Source organism: Oncorhynchus kisutch, linkage group LG2 (genome assembly GCF_002021735.2).
Source record: "Oncorhynchus kisutch isolate 150728-3 linkage group LG2, Okis_V2, whole genome shotgun sequence".
Lineage (NCBI taxonomy): Eukaryota > Metazoa > Chordata > Actinopteri > Salmoniformes > Salmonidae > Oncorhynchus > Oncorhynchus kisutch.
This window is the reverse complement of record NC_034175.2, coordinates 8411405-8423583: the sequence shown is the minus strand read 5'-3', so window position 1 is coordinate 8423583 and position 12179 is coordinate 8411405. Positions and strand designations below refer to the sequence as shown.

Here is a 12179-nt window from a genome sequence, read left to right as displayed (position 1 = left end):
ATTTCTTTACCTACCTATTGTCTACCTAATACCTTTTTGCACTATTGGTTAGAGCCTGTAAGTAAGCATTTCACTGTAAGGTCTACACCTGATATATTCAGCTCACGTGACAAATAAACTTTGATTTGAGTTGGCTGGATGTCCTTTGGGTGGTAGACCATAATTGATACACACGGGAGAGTGTTGAGCGTGAAAAACCCAGCAGCATTGCCGTTCTTGACCAACTCAAACCGGTGCGTCTGGCACCTACTACCATACCCTGTTCAAAGGCACTTAAATCTTTTGTCTTGCTCATTCACCTAGTGGACTTCCATCTTATACGCAGTGGCGAACTTAGCATGTAAATCTTGGTGGGGCACTTTTTTTTCCTTCATCGCATGACAGCATGCCAACAGTAAACAATACATTGCACTATAACGGTGACAAACGGTTCCCACAAACTGTTAGGGCCTACAGAAAGCTGTCCCAACTGCAGTCCCAACACTGTACCACTGCAACACCTGACTATCAGCGGAGCCTTGTCTGGCAGCGAAACAGATAATTCAGCCTAATTTACTGCCTTTAAAAAAAAACTGCTAATATGGCTGACTTGCTTTTCTATTGACAACTGAGATGTAAAAACCATGGCATGAGGGGACAACAAGCGGATAAGAGGCAATCCGTAATTGCGATTTTAACACATTAATGTGCGAGCTAAGACAGATGTAGTCAATGTAACTATTTGTTCAGCACTTTGAAATGTACAGCGACAGAATTCAGGCCATGGACCTTTCTTACAGTGTTCTCCCTGTACACCAAGTCAGAACTACAGGATAAATAAAGGGGGTTATAAGCAGACAATGAAAACTTACAATATTCAATGATGACTTTTCTCTAAAACAGGCTATAGGCTACATGTGCGTGAGTGGTGAATAAACCAAACTATTAGGGTGAGGCACCTGGGCTACTAACAGCTTACTACACAACATACACTTAGTATTACTTTTAGAGGTCGATCGGTTATGATTTTTTAACGCCGATACCAATTATTGGAGGACCAAAAAGGCCGATCCCGATTAATCGGCCAATAAAAAATAAAATCTATTTATTTATATATATATATATATATATATATATATATACACACATATTTTTGTAATAATGACAATTTCAACAATACTGAGTGAACAATGAACACTTTTATTTTAACTTAATGTAATACATAAATAAAATCAAGTTAGTCTCATAACATGAGAACATATGTTAAAACAAACCACCAGATTTCATGCGTCTTCAATATTCCCAGTTAAGAAGTTTTAGGTTGTAGTGCAGAAAGCAGAGCTTGTCTGCATGGTCCCCTGTCAGTCTGCTCCTCTGCTTATCATAAATGATCCCCACCTCACTGAACACTCTCTGCACTGGACTTCAGCCCTGCCCTCTTGGCTTCCAAAGATTCTAGCGTAGAGGCTGTCCACCAGACTGGGTGGCTGATCTACCTGGACTCTTTGCTCTTTTGCACCTGGATCTGGGTCCTCCTCTTCACTCGCCCCATCTGCTGTGGCTCCGGGATTTGGTTTCCTTAGTAGGTCAGACTCCTCCTTCAGCCACTCTTTTGTTTTCTCTAGTGCTGTCCCTGAGGTGAAGGCATAGCTCTTGTAATGTAGATCCAGGCCAGTTGCCAGCACCAGGCACTTTGTCTCCTCTGCCTTGGAGAACCTCCTTGTCAGACTGTCCATCATGGCCTTCCGTAAAGTGTTGATGCTTTGAGTAGAAGAACCCTCCTGCTGCAGCTTCAGCAGCAACACACTGGGGATGATGCATGCTGCTGTAGAGTTGGAGTGGCTCATCTCCACGGTCACCTCCTCCATAGGTGCCAGAGTCTCAATTAGGTTAGAGACAATGTCCCATTGTGCAGCAGACAAACTGCTGATGTGTCCGTATTCACCTGCATACACATTTAATGCACGCCTCTGTTCAAACATCCTCTGCAACATCTGTAGTGTTGACTTCCAGTGAGTTTGAACTGCTTGCATGCTTACATTTAATGCACGCCTCTGTTCAAACATCCTCTGCAACATCTGTAGTGTTGACTTCCAGTGAGTTTGAACTGCTTGCATGATGCGTGCATGTGTTTGGGAAGGCCAAGCTCTTCCTGAATGGCCCTCAGCCTTTGTTTGGCCAGTACAGCTCTTCAACATGGCAATAATGTCTAGCACAGCTCTCTGACTGGATAGTCCATCATTGATTACAAGCTGTAGGGTGTGTGCACTGCAGCTGAAGTCTGGAAGCTCTGCCAGTCTCATACCTTTCACCATGTTTGCCCCACTGTCTCTGAGGACCAGCACTACACGTTCTGTGTGGATTTCCCAGTATTCCAACATGGTCAAAAACATCTCTCTGTAGTTTGATCCATTCATAGTCTTGACATTCAGCACAACCTGCTTTCTTGTCCAAACATTGTCAATGAAATGTCCAGTAAGGCTCATCGGGGACTCTGTAGTGCCTGACCAGCAGTCATTTGTGAATGCCATGCCATCAGATTCTTCACATTCATCACAACTCTTTCATGTGTTTTATCTTGCATTTCTGTGCTAAATAATTTTTCATCTGTACCGGAGTTCAGCAAGAGTAATCAGCCGCTGAAAACCAACGTCAGACACCACTGTGAATGGCTGGATGTCAGTGTCAATCATCTCAATAATTGCTACATCCATTTTCTTGGCCCTTGGATCTTTGTCCTGCCATTTTGCTTGCCTATTAAAAAGTTGTAAGATTGTAGCCTGCGATGTGTCTATCACTTTTTCGTTGTGAAGAATTAGCGTTAGCTTTTTTCATCATTGCTTTCTTATGGGCTTTTGGATGGTTGTTCTTAAGGTGATTCCACAGGTTTGTGGTATTTTTTTGATTTAGCTGTTGCTGACCACATGCGTACATCTTTATCACAAATAAGACACCTTGCTTTCCCTGATGCCAATTCCATGTAATAGTCCCACACTGGTGCTCTGCTTTTCTTTGCCATCTGTAAACACACACAGAGCTCTGAAGTGACAATGATACTGAAGAGTCTGCTTAGGAGACAAATACTCTCAACTGTTTGAATAAAAATATAGTTTAAGTTACCTGTGATGAATGTTGAAAACAAAAACTAATTTCTATATGCAGGAAATCCTATTTTAATAATGGGAATGGTAAGAATTGACTACCAAAGTGCGAGTCATAATTCCCATGACACCTTCTAGCAAAATCTGAAAAGCGGTTCCTTCATTAATTTATTCCATAGGATATTTTTAGATTGACTTAAAATAAGGTCTGTGTTTCGTGTAGGCTTACACCACCTTGCCAATTTTATAACTGTGTAGATATCCATAGGACAAGGTAAACTCTGATCAATATTGGCGAAATATAAGCGAAGATAAAAAAAATTGTAGAGTGGATTTATGAAAATATCTTGACAAACGTTACCTTATCCTAGTGAGATTTACACAGGTATCAAAACGCCGAGGTGGTTTAAGCCTGAACGAAACACAGACCTTATTTGAAGTAGATCAAGACATTCTCTATGGAAGACATGAACGATAAAATAACGAAGGAACCCCTTTCAAGTTCAGCCGCAAGTTATTACAGGAATTATAACATGTTGACTATTTTCTCTCTAAACCATATACCTTTGACTATTACCACCGCTCAGTCAGACTGCTCTATCAAATCATAGACTTAACCAAAGTAAACACACAGAAATACGGGCCTTCGGTCAAATCCGGAAACTATCACCTCGAAAACAAAACTTTTATTCCGTTCCGTATTTTATTTAACGGGTAGCATCCATGAGTCTAAATATTCCTGTTACATTGCACAACCTTCAATGTTATGTCATAATTACGTCAAATTCTGGCAAATTAGTTAGCAAAGAGCCAGCCGGCCCAAACTGTTGCATATACCCTGACTCTGCGTGCAACCTGGTTAATATTGCCTGCTAACCTGGATTTCTGTTAGCTAAATATGCAGGTTTAAAAATGTATACTTGTGTATTGATTTTAAGAAAGGCATTGGTGTTTATGGTCAGGTACACGTTGGAGCAACGGCAGTCGTTTTAACGAATGGCACCGCATCGATTATATGCAATGCAGGACACGCTATATAAATTAGTAATATCATCAACCATGTGTAGTTAACTAGTGATTATGATTGATTTTCATAAGATAAGTTTAATGCTAGCTAGCAACTTACCTTGGCTTACTGCATTCGCATAAACAGGCAGGCTCCTCTTGGAGTGCAATGTAATCAGGTGGTTAGAGTGTAGGACTAGTTAATTGAATCCCCAGAGCTGACAAGGTAAAAATCTGCTGTTCTGCCCCTGAACGAGGCAGTTAACCCACTGTTCTTAACTGACTTGCCTAGTTAAATAAAGGTGTAAAAAAATCGGCCAAATCGTTGTCCAAAAATACTGATTTCCGATTGTTATGAAAACTTGAAATCGGCCATTCCGATTAATCAGTTGATATCAAATGACTTTCTTAGCTACAGTATACATATCTCCCTGGCATGTTACATTATTTATGCAGCAGCATACAAGACATTTTTGGGCTCAACTTGTCCTGTGCTCACTTGAACAGGAAGGTGGCACAGCGGGACATTTTGTCATCAAAATCTGGCGTTCTCTGGATTTATGGGCCTTTCAAGACAACTGGGAACTCGGATACAGACCAGGTTGAATCAAGAAGATGTCAGTGATCTTCAGGTCGGAGCTCTAGAAATAGGCCCGACTTCCCGATTTGGCATTCCGAGTTGAATGACCTATCAAACGTATTTTCCCAGTCTGAGCTAGTTTTATCTAGAGTTTCCAGTTATCTTGAATTCACTGAAGTCTGAGATTTCCCAGTCCCGAATTTCCAGTTGTTTTGAACGCGGCAGAAGTCATGCTGGATTGACAGCATGACCAACGTTGAATGTTTATCCTTTTAAGCTTGGAAAAGAGACCCTTAAACTTGAGCCATACACCCACTCCACTGAATAGCAGGTTAGTGATTGCTCTGCAATGCTTGCAGTTAGCCACTGATTCCTTCCAAAACACTCAGTGTTGAATTAGTGATTTCCAACTTGTCTAATGTTTATGCAGCGATACGGCCATCTTTGCCATCGGTCCAAACAATTAGCCAAGCAAGGGAAGTTGGCAACGTAATCCCCTCAGCCCTCATTTGTGATCGAGTTTGCAATTGTACAATTCTGCTCACTCCGGGGCCTGAAACGCCCCATAATTCAATCCGCAATAATTGTACATCTGCTAAGAAAAGTCTGCCAAAACCTTACACTTGTGTGTTGGTTTCTTTTATATTGATATTGGTTTAAGAAAAAACGAATGTAAGTAAGTTAGAAATTGTGCTACTAATGTACATGATGGCACGAACGCGTATCATGAAAGTCATGTTTTTGTTAGGTTCGCTTTCGGATATGTCAGGGAAAGTTGTATGATGTAACATCACACTTGTACATTTGTAATTTTCCTTTTACCTGATATTGTTGGATGGCTTGCATTCGTTGTCAGCAGATGCCTCGCCTCGTCTTCTAGCAAAGATATGAAATAAGGTCATAATTGACTGTAGCGCATATAAAGCACACACAACCGCTACCGGTGGTACCATCATGACTTAAACAACCGTGGGACGAAATAGTGACACATTTCCGGGCATGGGCGATCCATTTAAAATTCCTTCATTTTTCCCTCGCACCTTGCCCTGCAAGTGTCATCTCATCATACGCCATTGTACGTCATCATGGTACGAGGGGAGAGGGTGTGTCTTTTACATGTTTGGAATGCAGCCTATGCATGCCTCAAGGTAGGGTTCAGTTTCAGATTGCAGATTGCAGTTCCGTCTGGCAGACGCCCCAAGAGTGCATGAGAGCGAGTGCACAACTTTTTTGAGAGCGACTAGTTTGTTGCAGAAAGTTGCATATAACCGAGTATTTTGTTTAATAAAGAAAATGTTGGGTGTATTTACTGACGGCCTGTATACAGTTGAAGTCTGAAGTTTACATACACTTAGGTTGGAGTTATTAAAACCTTTTTTTTTTTACCACTCCTCAAATTTCTTGTTAACTTGTTATGGCTGCAATCCCGATATCGGGATAAGTGTCATCAACAACCTCTGAATAGCAGAGCGCTACATACAATATAAATATTTATATTCATGAAATCACAAGTACAATATAGGAAAATAGAGCTTAGCCTTTTATTAATCCACCTGTCGTGTCAGATTTTGAAATTATGCTTTATAGCGAAAGCAATCCAAGCATTTGTAAGTTTATCGATCGCACAATAAAACATTAACTACACTTAGCATCAGGTAGCTCGGTCACGAAAGTCAGAAAAGCAATCAAATTAATAGTTTACCTTTGATCTTTGGATGTTTTCACTCACGAGCATCCCAGTTACACAACAGATGTTCCTTTTGTTCCATAAAGATTATTTTTAGATCCAAAATACCTCTGTTTGTTTGTCGCGTTATGTTCAGAAATCCACAGGAAAGAGCGGTCACGACAACGCAGACAAATTCCAAATAGTTTCCAAAATGTCCACAGAAACATGTCAAACGTTTTTTATAATCAATCCTGAGGTTGTTTTTTAAAATATATAATTGATAATATATCAACCGCAAATGTCTTTCACAGTAGGAGAGGGAAAAGCAATACCTATCCAAACTCTGTTGCGCGAGCAAAACTCATGTGACCACTTGACGCAATGTTATCGTTCTGGCTCATTTTTTCAAAATAAAAGCCTGAAACTATGTCCGAAGACTGAGGAAGCGATAGGAAAAGGAATCTTGTTCATATCCCTTTTAAATGGAGTAAAGGGAGGCTATGGAACATGGAGTTTTCAAAATAGAAGCCACTTCCTGCTTTGATTTTCCTCCGGGTTTCGCCTGCAATATCCGTTCTGTTATACTCGCAGACAATATTTTGAAAGATTTGGAAACTTTAGAGTGTTTTCTATCCAATACTAATAATAATATGCATATATTAGCAACTGAGACTGAGGAACTGGCCGTTTACAATGGGCACCTTTTCATCCAATCTACTCAATACTGCCCCTGCAGCCATAAAAAGTTAACAAGCTCATTCGTATGTTTTTTTAAATGACAAATCATTGTAAATACAAATACCACGTTTGGTATGCAGGGACTCATTTGATTATAGAACCATCTGATGAGTGAAGATCCATCTGAAACAATTTTAAGAGATACACACATTTTGTTTTACCCGTATTAAGCACAAGTTTTATATCAATAAGGGCTTCCCGCACAACTGCAAAATCAGACTGTAGCCTTATCACAGCCAAGTCAGAAAAGGTCAGTCGGGGCAATCGTACATAAATGTATCATCCACATACAGATGAAATGTACAATATAACAGATTGAGCAATAGCATTTATATAAATAGTGAAAAGAACAGGTCCTAGTACCGACCCCAGCAGTACACCTTTATGTACTTCAAGAAATTTGGACTTAACTCGGGCCACCTTTTATTGAAAAAAATCATGAAACCGAGAGCAGGCATCACAAGCCCAATCGAGGACAACTTATTCAATAAAATAGCACGATCAACAGCAAACACTTTTGACAAGTCAAGTAAAATTTTACTTACTCATATGCGCCAAATACAATAGGTGTAGACCTTAGCGTGAAATGCTTACTTACGAGCCCTTAACCAACAATGCCGCTAAGAAAATATAGTTAAAATATTTACTAAACAAAGAACAATGAGGCTATATACAGGCGGAACAGGTTAGTCAAGGTAATTTATACATGTAGGTCGGGGTAAAGTGACTTGGTGCTCTGGTACCGCTTGCCGTGCGGTAGCAGAGAGAACAGCCTGACATCAGTGACTGGAGTCCATAAACGAGGTAGCACAAAGATCTACATTTAATTCTCACCTGATGATGGAAGTTGTCATCGTGTGTCAGGGTAGTGTTTCCCAAACACAGCTTCGAGTAGCCCTACTTTCAAACATTTCACTTAAGGTTATTTTATCTACCTAACACTTTGATCAATGCCAGTAGCACAACTGGTCAACTAATCATCAAGCCCTTGATTAGTTGAATCTGGTCAGCTTGGACTGGAATAGATAGTTAAGGGGAATAGCTGGGAGAGGTTTGGGAAACACTACCTCTGATGTCATATTACGGAGTCTACCCAAGAAGAAGACTATGACCCTGTCCAGAAACAACCCTCTACCTACCCCCTAGGTCTGAGAGCAGCCTAGCTTATCAAAGGGAAACATTAATTACACCCATCGGTAACCTTCAGAAGTCCCTAAGCTCTAGGGGGTAGAGGCTAGGGTTGTGCCCCCATTGGATTAGTGGAGGCATGGTCTAGTATACCAGTAATTTCCTTTCTTATCAGTGAAGGGAAGTGAACAACTGCACACATTGGGAGGAAGGAGAGATTAATGGTGCATTCGGAAAGTATTCAGACCCCTTGATACTTCATACACAAGTGTGCAGACCCTTTACTCAGTCACCGATAAATCCACTATAATTGAGAATTTCAATTAGCATTTTTCTACGGCTGGCCATCCTTTCCACCTGGCTACCCCTACCCCAGGCAACAGCCCTGCGCTCCCCACAGCAACCTCCTCCACTTCTCCTTCACCCACATCTAGATAGCTAATGTTCTGAAAGAGCTGCAAAATCTGGACCCCTACAAATCAACCGGGCTAGACAATCTGGACCCTCTCTTTCTAAAATGATCTGCCGAAATTGTTGCAACCCCTATTACTAGCCTGTTCAACCTCCCTTTTGAATCGTCTGAGATTCCCATAGATTGGAAAGCTGCCGCGGTCATCCCCCTCTTCAAAGGGGGAGACACTCTAGACCCAAACTACAGACCTATATCTATCCTACGCTGTCTTTCTAATGTGTTCGAAAACCAAGTTAACAAACAGATTACCGACCATTTCGATTCCCACCGTACCTTCTCTGCTATGCAATTTGGTTTCAGAGCTGGTCATGGGTGCACCTCAGCAACGCTCAAGGTCCTAAACGATATCATAACTGCCATCGATAAGAGACATTACTTTGCAGCCGTATTCATCGTCCCGGCTAAGGCTTTTGACTTTGTCAATCACCACATTCTTATTGGCAGACTCAACAGCCTTGGTTTCTCAAATGATTGCCTCGCCTGGTTTACCAACTACTTCTCTGATAGAGTTCAGTGTGTCAAATCGGAGGGCCTGTTGTCCGGACCTCTGGGAGTCTCTATGGGGGTGCAACAGGGTTCAATTCTCGGGCCGACTCTCTTCTCTGTATACATCAATGATGTCGCTCTCGCTGCTGGTGATTCTTTGATTCACCTCTACGCAGACGACACCATTCTGTATACCTCTGGCCCTTCGTTGGACACTGTTAACTAACCTCCAGACGAGGTTCAATGCTATACAACTCTCCTTTTGTGGTCTCCAACTGCCCTTAAATGCAAGTAAAACTAAATGCATGCTCTTCAACCGATCGCTGCCCGCACCTGCCCACCCGTCCAGCATCACCACTCTAGACAAATACTTAGGTGTCTGGTTAGACTGTAAACTTTCCTTCCAGACTCACATTAAACATGTCCAATCCAAAACTAAATCTAGAATCGGCTTCCTATTTCGCAACAATGCATCCTTCACTCATGCTGCCAAACATACCCTCGTAAAACTGACCATTCTACCGATACTCGACTTTGTCGATGTCAAAATAGCCTCCAACACTCTACTCAACAAACTGGATGCAGTCTATCACAGTGCCATCCGTTTTGTCACCACAGCCCCATATACTACCCATCACTGCGACCTGTATGATCTTGTTGGCTGGCCCTCGCTTCGTACTCATGGCCAAACCCACTGGCTCCAGGTCATCAACAATCTCTGCTAGGTAAAGCCCCGCCTTATCTCAGCTCACTGGTCACCATAGCAGCACCCACCCGTAGCATGCGCTCCAGCAGGTATATCTCACTGGTCACCCCCAAGCCAATTCTTCCCAAGCCAATCCTTCCAGTTCTCTGCTGCCAATGACTGGAACGAACTGCGAAAATCTCTGAAGCTGGAGATTCTTACCTCCCCAACTAGCTTTAAGCACCAGCTGTCAGAACAGCTCACAGATCACTTCACCTGTACATAGCTCATCTGTAAATGGCCCTTCCAATCTACCTCATCCCCATAATGTATTTATTTATTTATCTTGCTCCTTTGCACCCCAGTATCTCTACTTGCACATTCATCTTCTGCACATCCTACAATTCCAGTGTTTATTAATTGCTATATTGTAATTACTTTGCCACCATGGCCTATTTATTGCCTTATCTCTCTTATCCTACCTCATTTGCACATGCTGTATATAGATTTTTTCTACTGTATTATTGATTGTATGTTTGTTTTATACCATGCGTAACTCTGTGGTATGTGTCGAACTGCTTTGCTTTATCTTGGCCAGGTCACAGTTGCAAATGAGAACTTGTTCTCAACAAGCCTACCTAGTTAAATAAAGGTGAAATAAAGTTACAAAATACATTTGTTTAATCTCCTTTGGCAGTGATTACAGCCTCAAGTCTTCTTGGGTATGACACTACAAGATTGTCACACCTTTATTTGTGAAGTTTTCCCATTTCTCTCTGCAGATCCTCTCAAGCTCTGTCAGGTTGGAAAGGGAGTGTCACTGCACAGCTATTTTCAGGTCTCTCCAGAGATGTTCGATCAAGTTCAAGTCCGGGCTCTGGCTGGGCCACTCAAGGAAATTCAGAGACTTGACCCGAAGCCACTCCTGCTTTGTCTTGGCTGTGTGCTTAGGGTTGTTGTCCTGTTGGAAGGTGAACCTTCACCCAAAACTCCCTAGGAAGGCCAGAACCTACGAAGAAACCTAGAGAGGAACCAGGCTATGAGGGGTTGCTATTCCTCTTCTGGCTGTGCCAGGTGGAGATTATAACAGAACATGGCCAAGATGTTAAAATGTTTATAGATGACCAGCAGGGTCAAATAATAATAATCACAGTGATGGTCGAGGGTGCAACAGGTCAGCACCTCAGGAGTAAATGGCAGTTGGCTTTTCATAGCCGACTGTTCAGAGTATCTCTACCGCTCCTGCTGTCTCTAGAGTTGAAAACAGCAGGTCTGGGAGAGGTAGCACGTCCGGTAAATAGGTCAGGATTCCATAGCCGCAGGCAGAACAGTTGAAACTGGAGCAGCAGCACGGCCAGCTGGACTGGGGACAGAAGGGAGTCATCAGGCCAGGTAGTCCTGAGGCATGGTCCTAGGGCTCCGGTCCTCTGAGAGAGGGAAAGAAAGAATTAGAGAGCATACTTAAATTCACACAGGACACCGGATAAGACAAGGAATACTCCAGATATAACAGACTGACCCTAGACCCCCGGTACATAAACCTCTGAGGCATAAATACTGGAGGCTGAGACAGGAGGGGTCGGGAGACACTGTGGCCCCGTCCGACGATACCCCCAGACAGGGCCAAACAGGCAGGATATAACCCCAGCCACTTTGCCAAAGCACAGCCCCCACACCACTAGAGGAATATCTTCAACCACCAATTTACCATCCTGAGACAAGGCCGAGTATAGCCCACAAAGATCTCCGCCACAGCACAACCCAAGGGGGGCGCCAACCCAGACAGGAAGATCATGTCAGTGACTCAACCCACTCAAGTGACACACCCGTCCTAGGGACGGCATGGAAGAGCACCACTAAAGCCAATGACTCAGCCCCTGTAATAGGGTTAGAGGCAGAGAATCCCCGTGGAGAGAGGGGAACCGGCCAGGCAGAGACAGCAAGGGAGATTCGTTGCTCCAGTGCCTTTCCGTTCACCTTCACACTCCTGGGCCAGACCACACTCAATCATAGGACCTACTGAAGAGATGAGTCTTCAATAAAGACTTAAAAGTTGAGACGTAGTCTGCGTCTCTCACATGGGTAGGCAGACCTTTCCATAAAAATGGAGCTCTATAGGACAAAGCCTTACATGGGCTTGCTCCAGCTGTTTGCTTAGAAATTCTAGGGGCCGTTAGGAGTCCTGCGTCTTGTGACTGTAGCGTACGTGTCGTTATGTATGGCAGGACCAAATCGGAAAGATGAGTAGGAGCAAGCCCATGTAATGCTTTGCAGTTTCGCAGTAAAACCTTGAAATCAGCCCTTCCCTTAACAGGATGTCAGTGTGGAGAAGCTAG

General features: G+C 42.8%; 1 protein-coding gene and 1 pseudogene across 1 annotated transcript in view; one reads left to right on the top strand and one right to left on the bottom strand.

Moving 5' to 3' along the window:
• LOC109906945 (zinc finger protein 208) overlaps positions 1 to 12179 on the top strand; it is a 52099-nt gene that overhangs the window by 19499 nt on the left and 20421 nt on the right. The gene's annotated exons all lie outside the window — the stretch shown is intronic.
• On the bottom strand, positions 1341 to 4613 carry LOC109900840 (zinc finger BED domain-containing protein 4-like; annotated as a pseudogene).